Source organism: Drosophila obscura, unplaced genomic scaffold, assembly GCF_018151105.1.
Source record: "Drosophila obscura isolate BZ-5 IFL unplaced genomic scaffold, ASM1815110v1 contig_9, whole genome shotgun sequence".
NCBI lineage: Eukaryota > Metazoa > Arthropoda > Insecta > Diptera > Drosophilidae > Drosophila > Drosophila obscura.
In genome coordinates, this window is record NW_024542883.1 from 1,730,543 (window position 1) to 1,736,980 (window position 6,438).

Sequence of the window (6,438 nt, forward strand, 5' to 3'; positions counted from 1 at the left end):
TTAATAAATAAAACTTTTTTTTTACCCTAAAAAATATGACTTCAAATGTTTGGCATTCAAACAAAATTAAAAAATTTATTAAAAAAAAATTATCAGCTATCCTTAATGGACTTTACTTACTATTTGGTTTGCCAGCCGGAAATTCCCAAACGAATCCTACAAATTCCTCAAATAATAGCCAGTGGTACAAAATAACGTAATTCTACCTTTGTTTGCTATTTGCACTGACCACTGCATATATCGTCTTCTTCGTTTCGCTACTATAGCTGCAGCATCTATGTTGTTCTGTCGCACTCACTCTATCTATCGCTCATACTCGGCTCAGCAGCAGCCCAAGCTTCTATCGCTTCTTTCGTTCCCTCTCTCTTTTGCATAAGCCCGCTTGCGGGCAAAACGAAGAGAAACGTAGGGCTCTGCTCAGAGAGAGAGCAAGCGTGCCTAGGTTTTTCGGTAATGTTCGTGCGCAGACCGCAAAGGGAAAAACGGTCAACAGTTATTTGCGAGCTCTGGTCTGCACACAAAACCTGGTTTGCTCTGGTCACAGAGAACTAAGCGTCAAACAAGAGGGACATACGGACGGACAGACAGACCTGGCTATATTAAGCCGGCTATTGATGCTTATCAGGAATATATATGCTTTATGGAGTCGGAGACGTTTACTAGTTATTACGCAATTCACTAAAACCTCAAAACTAATATATGCCTAAACTCTTCGAGCACCGGGTATAAAAACAGCCAAAATAGCGCTGCCGCGCTAACAAAGTATATGACATACTTAAAGAATAAAACTATACTTTCATAAAAAACGAGAAGGAACGTGTGAATCGCTTCTGGGATGCGACTGTACTTATATTTACATTTTTGAGCTTATAATTTTTAAGAAATCTAGAATAAAAAAAAAAATTACATATTTTTGCTACACATGTTATCTACATCTACTATGTATATTCTACATTTAGCTTGTAGATTCTACATGTACCATTTATATTCTACATCTCCTCCGCTAGGGGTTGCTCGAGCACTGAAAGAGGCAGAGAGCGCGAGCGAGAAAGAGAATGAGTAGTGGGTCTCTGGTGGGAGAGGGCGAACTGAAAATTAATTTCTTCATTCTGGCTATAATTATGATCCGATCTTATTCAGATTCGGCAATCTGGTAGATATGTTTTATTCTCTACGATACTGCGGTTTTAGTTTTATCGTATCTTTAAAAATGTGCCTGCCACAGATTTTCGTTCTTTGTGAGGGCGGGGCGAAATTTTGAAATACACTTGTAGCAGTGTGATATCACATGTGCGGGAAACCAAATTTATTTGCCCTAGCTCTTATAGTCTCTGAGATCCAGCCGACAAACAAGACGGACGGATGGACGATCAGACGAACAGACGGACAGACAGACATGGCTCTATCGACTCGTCTTTTCATGCTGATCTAAAATATATATACTTTATGGGGTCTGAAACGTTTCCTTCTCTCATCCACTTTTACCACAAATCTAATATACCCCTTAAATCTTTTTTAAGTACGTTTTGACTTACTTTTGCGTTTTACGTTTTCAACCAAAACGGTTACTTTTCGTCTTTAGGGGCTACCGTTCGCCAATCATTGTCATCAATATTTTTGATTTCGTTTCAATTCGGCCTGTGTCATACATCTTTGCGTCTTTCCGGAGATGCAATATTTTTTAAACTAGTTAAGCATAAATCAAAGCATAAAGATGGCATAAGGTTGTGTCTTTTTCGAATGCACGAGCGTCTTTTCGGAATATCCCATTATTTTTCCTCTTTACAGCACAATTCTCCACTATTCTGCCTATCAACGCAAATCTCATCACTAATAACAACAACCAAATTTCAGATAAAAAATCGAATATTGGAGCGTAAAATATATATTTATAATATATAAAATAAATACTTTAATCCAATTATATCATTATAAAAGACATTGTTATGAACCCCTGAGGCAATAAAGACATATTGCAGTTCTGCTAAGGAATAACACCCTGTACCAAGATAACTAAAAATCTATATATATAAAACAAAGTCGTGTCCAATAGACCGCTTATAACCCGAAAACAGCTGGACCGATTTTCATGGTATTTGATTTGTTGAATTTGTCTCCATCCAGATTAACAGAATAGCTTGGAAAAACTGTGGAAAAGGCGACCGTGGCTCGGAAAATCGCGGCTGGACAGATTTCATGGTTTTTGATTCTTTTAGTTTGTCTCCGTCCAGAATAGCAAAATAACTATTAAAAACATTGGAAACGAGAAGGAACGTGAGTCGCTTCTGTGGACGCGACTTTACTTTTATACGCGTACGTCAGTATATACAATTTTGAGCTTATGATTTTTGTAGAATTTTAAAACACTTTACATTTTACATTTTTTGCTACATCTTTTATCTGCATCTACAATGTATATTCTACATCTAACATGTAGATTCTACATGTACACTCGCGCACTGAACGACGCTTCTACGGACTCAACACCCAAAAACATATACACTGCATATTCAACCCAATCACAAATCAAAATACCACACACAAATTAGAAATCGCAGAGTTATTTTGCAAAAGTTTTTCAGAAGCTTCAGCCAACACCAACTTCTCCATTACCTTCATTAACCAAAAGCAAACATCACTGAATAATACTGACAACATCTCATATTCCCGGCAAAAGAGCAATAGACATAGAACAACCAATAACACCAATAGAAATCACTGCTGCACTAAACACACTAAAAGGAAATACACCTGTACTGGACAGAGTTAACTACGCTATGATAAAAAACCTGGATATAAAATCAAAAAACCGAATTATAAACCTTCAAACCACAATACTAAACAGCTACATCCCACAAGCCTACTAAAAAGTTTTGTCATACCAATTATAAAACCAAACACAGATAAAACCATGCTGAAGTCATACCTACCTATCTTCCTTAACTCATGCCTATCAAAAATACTGGACAAAATAATAGCAAAACAACTATGGTGGTTCGTATTAAACGAACAAACTAATCCAAAACAGTCAAACTGGTTTCAGAAAAGGGAAATCTACTATAGATAGTCTACTGCTAGTAGACCATCTATTAGCAAGAGCTATCTCAAGCTATCTCTATCCTAGACCATGACAAACAGTGTTAGGCTACTGAGCTTCTTCAGTAGCGTTGTTTTGCGAGATTATTAAAGAGACGACGATTGTTCAGTATATATATAGTTTATTGTTGTAGACAGTATATAAGGCGATACAGAGTCGAAGGGATAGCGATAGGTTTATGTTAGGTTGATGACGAGAGCACGATGAGTCGGTTGGAGAGTTAGCTGGATTCAAGACGGGGTCAGACTGTAGACGCGGGGGTGGTAAAAGACGGTGTCGGATTGAATAGCAGAATATGATTGCAAGATCAAGACTAAATCAAAGGGCAGGCGCCCGAATCGACCGTGTCCTAATGCGAGCGAGAGAGCTATATCGACTTCTCTAATATACCACTTAACTCTTTCTGAGTACGGGTATAAAAAGGACCGCGACTCGAGAAATTGCGGCGGGAAGCGTTAGTATTATTGTATAGGAGTAAGCCTTTCCATGGCTGTCAAACGTTTGCTTGATTTTCTGTATGGAATGTTTTACATAAAGGCCTGTCTCCAGCACCACGGAAAATTCCTACCATGAATTTGCTTGTTATTCCGCGAGGGTGTGGAAGATAGCTAAACAGGGTTGATGAATCCGCTGTGTTTTGTAAACAGTGCCAACTGTAAAATTCTGCTAGTATTAAAAAAGAAAAAAAAAGCACTCTGATGATTAAGTGATTGTGTTGGTGGCGGCATATATTGTTGCAAAACAAAACAGAATAATTTTCATCTCTCTTTTTAGTTTTGCGGACAATTTTTGCCTACATCTTGCACCATTCACTTTAGGAATAACTATATCCCTGAGCTGGGTGTCAGCTGTTCTCTCATTCCACATACGGTCCCGATAGGCAACTATCGATACAAATCTATGGATTCCGCTCGTGTTGCTGGTTTTTTTATATGGAGTTTGACAGGAATTTTTCGATTACGCGGTGCTGGATACTATGCTTAAATCAAAAAATATTTGGAAAGTGTTACATAAAATTTTGGTTTGTGTGTTTTGTGTGAGTATTATCATCATTAATATGGGTATACAGATTAATATAGATGCCGCGACGAAGAACATCAAATCTTTCCCAACGGAGCCGTAATCCAATAAGGCTACGGAACAGTGCGAATCAATTAACTGGTGAAGAACGACCATTGCGCCGCGTTGGTGCGGCACGATATATGTCCGTTCTTCGTGCTTCTCAAACGCAAGAGCAAAGATAGGCAGTCCGTGAAGAAATCGTAGAGCTAATCGCACAAATCGAACTGCAAGAAGAAATACTTCAAGTGTTGATTTGAATCGAGCAGCGTTTCTATACGATTGCACAATTGACTACAGCTCGCATCCTTTTGTTTTCATTGGTACAATGGAAGTAGTTTGCGTGCATTTTGGGGCATTAAAGTTCACTGAAGAAACGCCTGGATTATGCTGCCTTAATGGCAAAGTGAAATTGCCATTATTGGTTCCGCCACCAGAGCCATTGCATTCCTTGCTTTGGGGCGAAACAATTGCTGTTTTTAAATGACTTTAGTTAGGGCGATGGAACACGGATTTAATCCAACATTTAAGTTAATTTATGTTGAGTAAAATTTCAATTTCCAATATTTCTATTTCCACTATGACTCACAGAATCATCGAAATGGATCATTACAAGCTCTTGACTATGCACAATATAAATTCTTACAAATATACTGCATGCGAAATACGGAGGAGTAACTTGCTCGGCGTCAAGAGCTCCACACAGCAATGAAAAGAGGAATTCTTAAACATCTACAGCAACTGCTTCAAGGAAATCATGCATTAGTCAGTCTGTTCAAGGCTTCGTTAGAGCGCATGCCAAACGATGACTACAAAGTCGTGATCAGAGCGGATAAACGACCAGTTGGACCACATTAACGCACATTTAAAGCTCCAATAATAGATGAAGTTGCATTACTAATTGTTGGTGAAAGCTTGGAAAAACGCGATATTGTGCTTACCCGACGCAATACTGGAGAACTACAAAAAATATATGAAACACACGATTCATTTTGGTAAGAAGACTTTAAAATCAAGATTTATAATCCATTAAATGGTAAGTATAAATAAAATAGAATTCCAATAGTGACTTCGGGACTTAGTGGTCAAATTCTGTCTACCTCTTCAAGGAATACGAACCTACTTTTTTTCGAAAACACTAATTTTATTTTATTAATATTTAGGTGAGGAAACAAACAAGAAGGTTAGTTCGATGAATTATTACACATATCGTTTCAACCCAAAACAGAAGAAACAGAAAATAAATGTATCATAAATTAATGCAATTGATGATGGAAATGGTGGCTGATTTTTTCTGGATGTCCTTGGTGGAACTGGAAAGAAATTCCCCATGTCATTGATTTTGGCCACTGTTCGTTCAGAAAGTGCGGTAGCAGTTGCTTCTTCTGGAATAGCGGCTACGTTGTTAGAAAGATTCCGTGCTGCTTATTAAGCGTTCAAATTGCAATTAAATCTTCAAACTACTGGACAACTACTTGACAACTACTGGAAAACTACTGTAACATTGCAAAACACTCTGCAATGGCAAAAGTTTTAGTACAGTCAAAAATCGTCTGGAACGAATGCACAATGGAAGGCGGAAGGCGGGTTCGGTTTTCATCATGCTTCGAAATCTAAACCCACCAAATCTATGCAATGGAACGCGCTTGGTGATAAGAATACTGATGAGTAATGTGATTCACGAGACGATTCTCAAAGGAAAGTTTAAAAATGAGTTAGTCCTTATTCCGAGGATTCCAATGATCCAAGCGGATATGCCCATTGAGTTTAAACGATTAATAAATCACAGGGCCAATCCTTGATTGTTTGTGGTCTAAGCTTGGAAAATCCATTTTTTTCTAATGGCCAGTTGAACGTGGCATCATCTGCTCTATTTGTTATTGCGCCTAATAAACAAACAAAAAAATGTAGTATATAACAAGGTTGAAGAGCTGTTTTCGATTCCATTTTAATAATCATATTGAAATTTAAACTATCTGTGTTTTATTATCCCTTTGAAGTTTATCTGACGGTGTTGAATTGGGGCGAGACGAAGTTCGCCGGGTTCGCTAGTAATAAATAAACATGAGTAGTCTCCATAATGTTTTTGATTTAAAAAAACCTATTGCTTTCCTCGTCATTAAACACACAGATCAGATTTGTCATGACGCAATAGCCTGCGCCTGCCAGCGTAAACTCATATTTTGCGTCATTGCGTCCATTCCGACTATGATTATAAAAGCGCATCAGTGGAAAATGGTCATACGAACAATGCCTTCCAAAGATGTGGAATTTTTTGATAC